The 12,795-nt window shown below is 36.0% G+C and overlaps 1 long non-coding RNA gene across 1 annotated transcript in view; it reads right to left on the bottom strand.

The window, feature by feature from the left end:
* LOC139362293 (uncharacterized) overlaps positions 1–5,406 on the bottom strand; it is a 39,122-nt gene extending 33,716 nt beyond the window's left edge. Inside the window, exon 1 of the long non-coding RNA XR_011620863.1 lies at positions 5,160–5,406. This is a non-coding gene — a long non-coding RNA (uncharacterized lncRNA). The remainder of the gene's footprint in view (positions 1–5,159) is intronic.
* Positions 5,407–12,795: the final 7,389 nt, after the last annotated feature.

The raw sequence follows: 12,795 nt of genomic DNA, 5'->3' as shown, positions 1-12,795 counted from the left end.
CTGTTCCATGAATGTTTGTGCCCCCATTTTAGTGTGTTTCATGAAACACCCTCTTTTGAGACCTTCATATGCTGAACAAAAGCAGGACTATCACCATATTTTCAAATACTATAGTTCTTTACATTATGTGCAAATATATTTGATGGTTGCTTTTGTATATTTAATTTTCTAGTTGTGGCTCTACTTAAACATATTTTCCTGCCATCTGAAGCCAATGTTATAGTAACCTAATCTCAAAACTAAATACTTAAGTGATAGCAATCAATTTATAAAATACCTATAGATTTTTATGACATTTTTAAAAACTTTGGAAGAAACATGAGAATGTGACAGTGAGTCATTTCTTTTATATCATTTCAAGACTGCTTCTTTGCTTCTTCAAGGCTGCATAATGAGGCGTTTCTTCACAATTACTCATATTTTTCAATCTTACTTCATGACATATCGAAAAATATCCGTAAATATTTTTTTTTTTAATTGCAATTATCAGCAATAGTCTCCATGTAAAATTTAAACCAAAAATACAAACTACTTGAAAAGATAGGACCTTTAAAACATACTTTTCTTCTTTCAGTTATAATTTTTCTTTTCTGGGCCTTTTTTTTTTAAAAAAAGTCTACTCTCTCAATTTTATTGAACAATAATACTCATATAAAAACAGAAAATAAATCAAAACTGTGGAGTGAACATGCTTTGTAATATGCATCTAGAATATTTTAAAAGTAAAACAAAACTAAACAAAAATTACTTGAAATCTAAAAGTCCGCCATGACCCTTTGTTCATTTTCTCCTCAATGGCCAAAGACAGTCACAGCCTATTTCTAATACCATAAATTAATTTGGTTTATTTTTTAACTTTATGCAGGTGAAATTATGCAGTACATGCTCTTATTTGTGGCTTCTTTCGATCAATAAATGTTTGTGATATATAGTTGTACTTTGTTCATACTTATTGCTTTGTAATAACATTCTTCTTTATTAATACACTACAAAATACATATTCATTCTAATATTCATAGAAATTTTATTTGTTTTTGTTCATTTTTGTTTATTAAAAGGAGTGTTGCTCTGAACAGCTTGTATATGTCTTTTCTTGTGTGGTGGGAATTGGGGTCCTTTGTTTTTGTTTGTTTTCAAATGAATATACAATTGATCCAGGGCAAATGTTAAACTACAGTACCCCCACTATATTCAATCAGGTGGCAGCATATACAGGGATTATTTCTGGGCTATTTCTTCTAGAACTTGATCTATTTTTCTATCCTTGTGCAAACAGCACACTGTCCGATTTATATCATTGAATATACAAGGCTCGATATAATAAGATTAATCTTTCAGTCACATTCTTCTTCAAGATTACCTTTATTTCCATGTGTTAGATAATAGAAAAGTCTTGTTGATTTCTAAAGAAATAAAATTTTCTAATCTTTTGGTTGAAATTGCTTTGAATAGGTGGATCAACTTGGAAATAATTGACATCTTTACAATATTAGGTTTGCAATTCATGGACACAGCGTATTCCTCCATTTATTTGGTTTTTATTTATTTGTATAATAGATTTTATGTTTTAGTGTGGAGATTATACACATGCTTTAAAATTCTAGTTTCTAGATTTTTATGTGTCTGATATTATTTAAAATGACCTATTTTTTTTTCTGTGTGTAATAGCAGTTTTTTTCTGTTTAAGCTTTTAAATGTATAGTAATAAAAAAATTGATTAAATTTAACTGCATTGCATGCAAAAAAAAATGTTCTTTCGCTCTTATAGGAATCCATCCGTCTCCCCACACCTTCTTCTCTACCTTCCAGTCTCTTCTTTTCGTAGTTTATTTTGTTCTTTTTAATCCCTGTGTCATTTAGTTTTATTTATTTGTTTATTCTTGTTGTATTAGTTAGAACCTCTAGTAAAGAATTGGATAGAAGTGATAACTGAGGGTTTCATTGTGCTATTTCTGATGTCAGGGGGAAAAACTTCATACAATTCATTATTTACCATAATTTCACTCTAAGAGTTTACAGATATTATTTGTAAAATTCAAGGATGTGCACATCCTTCTGCTCTATAATATTTATACTTTTATGTAATTTTCTTTAGTGTGAGCTAGGCTTAGTGATTCATTTCTAGTTAATAGAATAAGGCAGATGCAATGGTGTATGATTTGGATACCAGATAATAAAAGGTCACTTTTACTCTCGTACTGCTTGCTCTAGGGGAGGCCAGCTGCCATGGTATGAGACATCCTACAGAGAGATCCATATGGTGAGGAACTGAGGCCTCCAGCCAACAGCCAGTGAGGAACTGAGGCCTGCCAAAACCCATGTGAATGAGCTTGGAAGAGGATTTTCCAGCCTTAGTCAAGCCTTGAGATGACTGCAGTCCTGGCCAAAAGCGTGACTACAACTTCACAGAGACACTAAGCCAAACAACCCAGCAAAGCTGCTTCCAGATTCCTGACCCTTAGAAACTATGTGAGATAGTGAATTTTTTATTGTAATAAGTCGCTAAATGGGGAAGAAATTTATCAGTCAGCAATAGATAACAAATGCAAAGATATGATCTTCTTTTCATAGTTTTCTAAGTTAATTTCATCAAAAGTTACTTTTAATTTCTTGTTTTTTCCTATTTTCCCATTTTATCATTTCATTTAATCTCTCTTTTAGAATGAGTCTATAATTTTAACTGACGGTTCACCTTGTCTGTCGTGATGACATTTCACTTTCATCTATATGTATTTACTCCATGGATATCAATTTGGTCCCTCAAGCTAGGTAGCTTATCTCTTGAGGACCAGTACCTTCTAGTGTACATCCATAGTCCCTGGAGTTCTAAGGAATATAATAAATATTTGATGACATGCTATGAATAAACATGAGAAAATCTGAATGATTAAATGTAAATATGAATTTACTAATTCAAAAAGTGAATAGAATTGTCATCTCTTTGAGCTCTATTACTAAAAGTTTTTAACTCTAGATTTTCATATGAAAAAGGAAATATTCTTTTAAAGGCAACAAGCTCATTTCATCATCCTGCAATCAGTACATTTAAACATACTATTTTTTAAAAGTTTAATATAGAGCTATTTAATGCATCTAAAATCTAAAATCTATTTTTATGTTATAAAATAAAAATTCTGGATATTAATAATATTATTTAAATGTCAACTTCCCAATTAAGGAAATAATGAACATTACTGGCTGGCTTTGCTACTGAAACTATGAGTAATGCTATTTTAAAGCTACTTTCTGAACAACATTTATAGGGCAAATATACATAAAGGATAATATAGCTACGATAAATCAATAAGAAAAAACAAATGATGAACAACTCAATATGAGAATAAGCAAAGAATATAAACAAATCTTTCAAAAAAGAGGAAGTTAAAGCTTCACAGAAGCATCTAAAGATGATGTCCAACTTCACTAACAAGAAGGGAAAAATTGAAATGAAAATTAAAGTTGTAATACAGCGGTATTCTTATGAGAAAGAATGTAGAATTTCTGTAATACATTGTGCTTTCAAAGGCATATAGAAGTACTCATGCAATGTGAGGAGGGTAATTTAACACTATCTATCAACGTTAAAAATTGCTTACATCTTTTGATGCAGCATTTTCCCTATGAACATATATACAAAGGTATTCTTCACAACATTGGAATAGCCCCAGATTAAAAACAACCTACACATCCATAAATTAGGGCCTAATTAATTAAATTATTGAATAACCACAAAAAAGTGATATGGAGCCATTTTAAAACACAAAGCCACTTTAGAGGTAATAATAATAAACAATATTCAAAATACTTCTTTAAAAAGAAAAAAGCTAAATGAAATAATGAATCATTTGGATAATGTCATAGAGTCTCTAAAAATGGCCACCATTAATCTAACAATCCCCTCATTTTTGTGCATGCATGACACTTCTCCCATCAAGAGAGTGGAATCTATTTCCCTTCCTGTGAATCCGCGCTAGTTTTGTGATTCACTTTCACTCAAAGAATGTGAAGGAATTGATCCTATAAGCTTAGTCCCTAAGAAATCTGGTAGCTTCTACTTTTTATCAGCAGCTAGCTGCCATCATGGGAAGAAACTCACCAAGCTACTCTACTAAACAATGAGGGGCCATGGAGAGAAAAGCTCTGAAGGGTGACAGGCCGTCACAGATCAATGTGGACATGTGACTTCAGTACATACCATGTGGAACAGAATAGTGTTCTGTCACTTCAACCCATAGAATTGTGAGAAATAATAAACTGTTGTTAATTTTAAATCAAGTTTTGAGGTGATTAGATAATGGAAATACAAATTTATATCTGGAAATTTAGTTCCACAATGTTGGAAACATAAAATTACAGCATTGGTTTTGGGACTGAAAGGTGAAAAAAGACTTAAAGTACAATGAGTGAATTACCATTGCAAACGTACTCATTGAACAGGCAGATCTGACTGACAATTTCAGGCAGAATGCCTTGACTTTTCTTAATAGTGAATCATAAGATATTGCAAAAAAATGAAATGAAGAATTAACTCTCTTTTTTTCAAGAAGATCTTCAATAACTTGCTGGTTGGAAAGTAAAACTGTTTTGTTGTTGTCATTGTTGGTTTTTTTGTTTTTTTGTTTTTTGTTTTTTTTTGAGACGGAGTCTTGCTCTGTTGCCCAGGCTGGAGTGCAGTGGCATGATCTTGGCTCACTGTAGCCTCTGCCTCCCGGGTTCGAGCAATTCTCCCACCTCTGCCTCCTGAGTAGCTGGGATTACATGTGAGTGCCAGCATGCCTGACTAATTTTTGCATTTTTTGTAGAGACGGGGTTTCACCATGTTGGCCAGGCTGGTCTCAAACTCCTGACCTCAGGTGATCTGCCTGCTTCCGTCTCTCAAAGTGCTGGGATTACAGGCGTGAGTCACCGCACCTGACCTAAAAGCAAGAAAGAAATTTCTGGATCATAGATCAAATTTATTATCATTTATAGCAATAACTGTACTGGTTCCTAATGCCCTATTCTTCCCTTTGGAGTAATACAGTGAGAGCAAATGGAACCTACACGTACAGAGGAGGGTCCACACTATAGAAGAAATCTGAAGTTATTAATTTCAAAGTATAAACTGGAGTTACTGCACAGTAGTTCTTCCCTTTCTGAAAGAAGGAGATAGTCCTTACCTTGCCATTATGAAGGAATCCTCTCTGGGAGAGTAGGGAAGGTTCCTAAGTGTTCATAACACGTTCGGATGCATGTAAGTAAATGACTGTTGGGAAGAAAAATCTGCGAATTGGAGGTCTACAATTTGCAAGTTATGCTTAATATTCAAACACTCATTAACCCTGGTTGCCAGTGATTTTTGCTCAGAAAGTCCTGACCATAAAGGAACAGGAAAATCTTTGTTTTTCATGGTACAGCTTATGTAAAATTTACTATTTATATGCCATTACATCAGCAATTCTGATAACTCTTACCAACAGGAGTGAGAAACAATCTGTTTGGTTTTGCTATATAGCACTTATCAATGCTATTTCTAGCAGAATTCAGAGCAGCAGGATGAGACAACTGTAGCGTTGAACTCAGCCATGCCCCACAGGTGTCTTGTATTTAGCCAGCCAAATAAATACCATCAAGTCTCAGAGTCTGCCTTAGAAAGCCAGGTGGCTTGACTTGTCCACCTGGCCCAAGGCAATAATCCAGGTACAGCAGGGTATATTAATTATATGCACAGACTTCACCTTGGCCTGCAAAGGAGAAAGTGTAAGTAATTCCATATCCATAACAAACCTGGCCAGTGAGCTGAGGCTGACTTGAATGCCTTCCAGGATGGCGGCAATGTCACACTGCCCACAGAATACGCATCTGAGGTGTTTCCTTTTATACTTGAATGTTTCTGATGATTATCCCCAAGTAAAAATCTCAACTGGTTCTGAAGACTAGAACAGCTGCTGTTATACATTATAGGGTTTCAGCCTAGCTGAAGATTCCTGAAGACAAACTTGAATTTGGGGAAACCATTGTGAATTAAATGTCCTTAAACAGCCAGTTATTTTACTTTTGCTTTGGAGTGGAACGTTTCCCACCCCAGGAATACCTGCCACTTTTTCATCAAAGGCAAGATAACCACTAGGACTGAAGAGCTGCATTCTTTAATATTCTGAGTTCATTTGACAAGGAAGGACTTTCATTTGTTTTGTTTTTCATTGCTTCCGCCTTGTCATTCAGAGAGTCCACCTAAAAATGGATATTCAGTCTGAGCATTACCAGGCTTCTATGAGTCAGGCATTTAATTTCAACAAGAGCTCAGTAACAAGTTTTTCAAAGGCATAGCTGGTGGCCAGATCCAACACTCCAAAAAGATGCCTCTAGCTGGAGGCTGTTTTCCTCTGTATTCTGTCTCCCTTTACAGACTGCTTTCCTTTTTGGTGGCAAGAGGTCAGAAAAACAGCAGTTTTTCCTCTGACTGCTGACCTGGAAAGTTAGAGGCATCTGTATTATGTGCGAACATACCTGCCGTTAGCAAACAACCAGGGAGTTCACCCAATAACACACTTCTCTATCTGCAGCTTTTCCCAATTGGGATGATCCACTCAGAGATTATAACCTGGGGAATTACAAGCATGTGAGAAATTATATCGATTTTGACCATATTTTCACACAAGAATAAACAAAACAACATAAAATATTTTTGACACAAAATTTTAAAATCCTCATGTGTTTTCTTAAACACACATTTACTCACATCCCTGACTGTTAACTCACTTTTAGCCCATTTAGCATTTCAAAGATTAAAATCACAGTGAACTGCTGCTATCTCCCATTGGAAATCTGGGAATCTGGGAATGCAATGGGCATGTTGCTGTCTGGGTCATGTGATGTGATAGGAATTGCTGGGGAATGCAACTTTTTTCTCTCTCTCTCTGTTTCCTCTCTCTCTCCCCCCCCCCCCCCCCGCCTTTCCCAGGAACCCAGGATTCCTGTTTTTCCCTGTATATTTCCTACTGTCTGGGGAGTGCTCAGGGTTCAAGGAGTTCTTTCCGCTCCCTCACCTGCCACCATGGGTCTATCATACATTTATTGGTACTTTGGCCGTCCACAATGCCAGCACCCTTTCTCCCATGGGACTAGGTACTTAGGTGTCTGCAACCAAAAGAGCTGCAACTGTTTACATATCTGGCCTCCATGACATTGTCCATCATAATCAGAAAGCCTGTGGCACTGCTGCTCCCTTGGGAACAGGTTGACTTCAGCCTCATCCTGAATCTGTAAGGCAATTGCGATCAAGGTAGAAGGGGAGGGATAAATTAATGGAACCAGAGAAGGTGTGCCAATAAGCATATCAGGTTTGCATTCAGGTTTGGGAGGCAAAGAGGCAGTTCCAACAAAGCCTTACTCAACCTTGAGAAGTAACTCAATGTCTCCTCTCACACACAAGCTTAATATGGTTGGCCCACCCAAGGCCCAGCTTTCAGGATTGTTGAACACTTTCTTCTCGTTTTTGGAGGAGAGAAGACCACAATCTTGTAGTGTTCTCGGCCCTAACTCAGTTTGTGATCTCCCAAACTCTTTCCCTTCCCTTCCAGAGGAGAGACCAAAAAACAAAACACCATCTGAAGTGCTTGTTGCATCCCTACCTCCTGTGCTGGACTGACCACTATCTTTCCAATCCTTCTGTAACAGGCCAAAAATTCCAGCAATAGTGTGATCCATGTATCCACTACCAATTTTCATCTCCATCTGTCTGTGAAGCCTCTTCTGCTTCCATAAAATTATGTTTCTCACATAATCCCATGCTAAACAAGTACTAAAATTTATGTCTAATACCTATGAAAATTTTATTCTGAAAATAAACACATACACACACAGAAAGATCAATTTTTTATGATTAATGAAATACTAGCTAAAATGTATTTCATAATTCATTATTTTAATATAATTATATGCAATCTTGGTGAAGATAAGCAAAAGTATATCACTTTCTAGTCATATAATGCAATTATACGACTAGAAATTATATACTAGTCATATAATGCAATTATATTTCTAGTCATGTAATGCAATTATACAAAGATAAGTATATCACTTTATAGGCATATAATGCAATTATATTAAATGTCCATATAAATGGAATGAAGTCCTAAATGTAACTGTTAGGTAATATATTCGAGATCATTTGACTGTTACAAAATGCAAGATCTAAAATAGAATACATTGTATTAACCTATTTTTGTTATAAAACCCAAAATATCTGCATATATACATAGAAAATGTTTTATAGAATGTTAAAAAAAAATTAAAAGTGATTTTTTTTCTGGGTATTGAGGGAACCCCACCCCCAATATTTAACGTGGGTTATTTTCTATTTCCCTAAGCATCTTGGCTGGTTTGAGAAATAAAGGAAAAGAGTACAAGAGAGAGAAATTTTAAAGCTGGGTGTCCTGGGGAGACATCACACGTGGGCAGGTTCTGTGATGCTCCCCGAGCCGTAAAACCAGCAAGGTTTTACTAGAGATTTTCAAAAGGGGAGAGAGTGTATGAATAGGGTGTGAGTCACAGAAATCACATGCTTCACAAGGTAATAGAATATCACAAAGCAAGTGGAGGCAGGGCGAGATCACAGGACCACAGGATAGGGCGAAATTAAAATTGCTAATGAAGTTTTGGGCACACATTGTCATTGATTACATCTTATCAGGAGACAGGGTTTGAGAGCAGACAACCTTTCTGACCAAAATTTATTAGGTGGGAATTTCCTCATCCTAATTTGCCTGGGAGCGCTACAGGAGACTGGGGCTTATTTCATCCCTTGGACTTTGACCGTAAAAGATGGCCACCCCCAGGGGGCCATTTATAGACCTACCCTCAGGGCGCATTCTCTTTCTCAGGGATGTTCCTTGCTGAGAAAAAGAATTCAGCGATATTTCTCCTATTTGCCTTTGAAAGAAGAGAAATATGGCTCTGTTCTGTCCGGCTCACCAGCAGTCAGAGTCCAAAGTCTTATTTCTCTTGTTCCCTGAATATGGCTGTTATCCTGTTCTTTTTTCAAGGTGCCCAGATTTCATATTGTTCGAACACACATGCTCTACAAACAATTTGTGCAGTTAACGCAATCATCCCAGGATCCTGAGGTGACATACATCCTCCTCAGTTTACGAAGATGATGGGATTAAGAGATTAAAGTAAAGACAGGCATAGGAAATCACAAGGGTATTGATTGGGGAAGTGATAAGTGTCCATGAAATCTTCACAATTTACATTTAGAGATTGAGGAAAAGACAGATGTAAGAAATTATAAAAGTATTAATTTGGGGAACTAATAAATGTCCATGAAATCTTCACAATTTATGTTCTTCTGCCGCTACTTCAGCTGGTCCCTCCATTCGGGGTCCCTGACTTCCCACAACATCTGGGTACAGGGAAGAGGGCAAAAGGAAAGTAAGTAGCCTTAATAGTTTCACTTTTATACTTCTCTACTACTTGCCACTTTAAATAAGTATAATTTATGCTTATACTGAGAATAACAAAGGAAATAATCTTGGAGGAATTTTTTTTTCTCTTTGGATGAGTAGTCTGTGCTTTATCTTCTAACATTCCTATAATTATGAGACTTTATAATAAAAAATTTAATAAACTAAGTAAAGGAAAGTAAAGATTATTTGGTCAAGGGGTTTTTCCTTTGGCTACATTGTTTCATAATATTTATTAATATTTATCATAGTCCTGAGGCTAGCTACATAAAGTGTGTTCTACATTCTCACTATAGTGGAGTAAGTACCAGCTTGATTGTGATGTTGCAATATGAGCTCCAGCCAACTCTTTTTCTTGTAGCAGAGTGTCCTAAAGGAAGACTCTTACTGACAACACTTTCTTCTGTTTGGATCCTATCACATGTATTGATACTAATCATTGTACCCAAAGGGATGTGGAAAACTTCATTCACTCAACAAATATTATTGCCGACTTTCATTTTGCAAACCCCTAAAATAAAACAATGAAGAAGGTTGCTATTCATAGTATTAGTGTAGCAGGCTGAATTATGACACTCCAAAGATGTCCATGTCCTATTCCCCAGAACCTGTGAGTATGCTAAGTTATATGGTAACAGACACTTTGCAGATGTAATTTAGTAAAGGATCTTGAAATGGAGAAATTATCCTGGATTATATGGGTAGGCTCAATGTAATCTCAAGGGTCCTCATAAGAGAAAGATGAGAGGATCAGAATCACAGGGACAAGATGTAAAGATGAAACCAGGTTGAGTGACGCACCTTGAAGGTAGAGGAAGGGCCCTGAAATAAGGAATGATGGCAGCCTCTAGAAGCTGAAAAAGGCAAGGAAGCAACTTCTCCCCTTAAGCCTCCAGAAGGAACACAGTCCTATGGTGCTTTGCTTCTGACCTCCAGAAGTGGGAGAATAAATCTGTACTGTTTTAAGAAATCAGATTTGTGGTAATTTGTTACAGCAGCATTAGGAAACTAATACAATTTAGAAGGAGTCATATTTGTTAAGAAACAAATAATACACTGTGATCTGTTTGAAATCATGATCATATTGAATTTGATGGTAGGCTTGTCATTAAGTTTCTCAAAAATTATATTTTATTTATACAGCATTTTGGGTATAAATTGTATAATCTTCTCTCCAAGAGGCCACTCTAAAACTAAAGTCAAAGAGCAGAAAATACTCTACTCAAATCTACCTATCTAACCTATCTATCTATCTATTTATCTATCTTTCTATCTACCTGTCTGTCTACCTATCTATCATCTATCTATCTGTGGATATCTATAGCTATATGGATATAGATATATATAATGGTGTGTAATCTATAGCATCAGTTCTATTAGCAGTAGAAATTGCACATCCTCGATGGAATTTAGCATTTCAGCATGACTAAGATGCTCCACAATATATTATAGGTTAGAATTGGATGTTTTACTCATGCAGTCTACTATGAGTGGAATGGAGGTGATCAAATATGTCTTTACTCCCACTAATTAAAAAACCCATTGGAGTAATGGTCTCTTAAATCCTCCCTGTGGTCTGAAGAAAGTCTAGAAAGAAAGACACATAGTCTTTTTCTCATGTATCTAAGTAAATATGGGTCTATTCTTTTAAAGTCTCATTGCAATGGTTTTAATCACCATCGGTTTATTCCCCAGGCCTTTGCAACCAGGATTTCAAGAATGATATAAACATTAAGCTCCATTTGAGCATAGAATGGGGTGTGTTAGCAGTGTTAAGACCTGAGATGAGACAGCCCTAAAGGATGTACAGCAGCACATCAGGCTTTCTTTAGATTTGTTATGTTTTGGCTACAACTTGGACAGTTTTATTAACTTTTTTTATTAACTTGACCATCACGTTCTTTATATGAGCTCTTCATCAGAGTCTCTTAAATCTCTCATGCAAACAGAGCCTGGAAGGCTCTCTACTTGTCCATGGAATATGTGTTGCTGTGTCTACTTATCAGTGAATAGAGCTTCCTTTGTAACTCGGGAAACTTTGCAACTTCTTGGAAGAAGCCCCCAGATATATTTGCTCAGCGAACCTAAGATTAGAAAATAAAAGTTAATAATTTAGGATGACCACACACTCTCAATTTATTACATTTTCTACTATTCCTTGTTGTCAGACATCCAGCTGCTTCATGCTTGTATGTAACCTGCCTGGATCACAGAAGCATATGATTTGGCAACCTCTGTGCTACCCCTTCTGTCAATTATGTGCAGCTCTTCTCCCAATTATATGGTTAAAGCATCTTGGGAGCAAGCAGGTTGTCATTTATGTTTTGTATCCATTTCTTTACAGCTTCTCCCTCCCTGGTTGCTTTAAGTAATGTTCAGTAAGCATTTGTTCAATGATTGATGTCAATATTGATTTCTCCCATATCTCTGAGATGCCCTGGCTACAGAAAAAAAGTGAAAATCAATGGATGTGAAAGAGAAGGATCCTGTCAAGTTCTTTCCAGATGGTGGATTTTAGATTCACAGATAGCATTTTTTTTAATCTTGCAATTTTTCTTGAAATAGCCTCTGATCTTCTCCCATGCAGAAAAGTGTACTTTTTTTTAAGGCTAATTCCTCTATTAAAAGGTTACATAGATTCTTCCCTTGTTAACCATAAAAAGAATTAGTTTTACTATGCTGTAAAAAATGGTTATATGATGTATAATAAATTTATAATAAATTTTGTTAATAAGTCAGAAGGGTTATTTTATTTTTGACTCAGTTATACAAAGTTACCAAAAAAGTTATTATTAATTATAAAAGTCCATATCATAGAATACATGATATATTAGAAAATACGCTAAGCATACATGAATAGACAAACAAATATATAACATACCATAATTACCATGTGATTTTAGTACTGATCATTCTTCTGGACCCATGTACAAATGAAACAGTAGCATTTGTATCTAATTATATTTTCTCACCTTGATTATGCTACAAAGTTTTCAAAGTTATTTAAAATTGTTTTTATTGTTTAGGATTTTAAAGCAGTGGTCTCCGATACCCAGACCAGGGACTGATATGAGTCCCTGGACTGTTAGGAACCTGGCCGCATAACAGGAGGTGGGCAGCGGGCAAGCGAGCATTACTCCCTGAGCTCTGACTCCTGCCAAATCATCAGCAGCGTTCGATTCTCAGAGGAGCCTGAACCCTATTGTGAACTGCACATGCCAGGAATCTAGGTTGCTCCCCGACACCCGCACTGGCCCCATGCAGTCTGTGGAAAAATCGTCTTCAGCAAAACTGGTCCCTGGTGCCAAAAATTTGTGGGACCACTGTACTAAATTATTGTGTTTATTTT

This window comes from Macaca nemestrina, chromosome 3, assembly GCF_043159975.1.
Source record: "Macaca nemestrina isolate mMacNem1 chromosome 3, mMacNem.hap1, whole genome shotgun sequence".
Lineage (NCBI taxonomy): Eukaryota > Metazoa > Chordata > Mammalia > Primates > Cercopithecidae > Macaca > Macaca nemestrina.
This window is presented reverse-complemented; position numbering and strand designations above follow the sequence as displayed.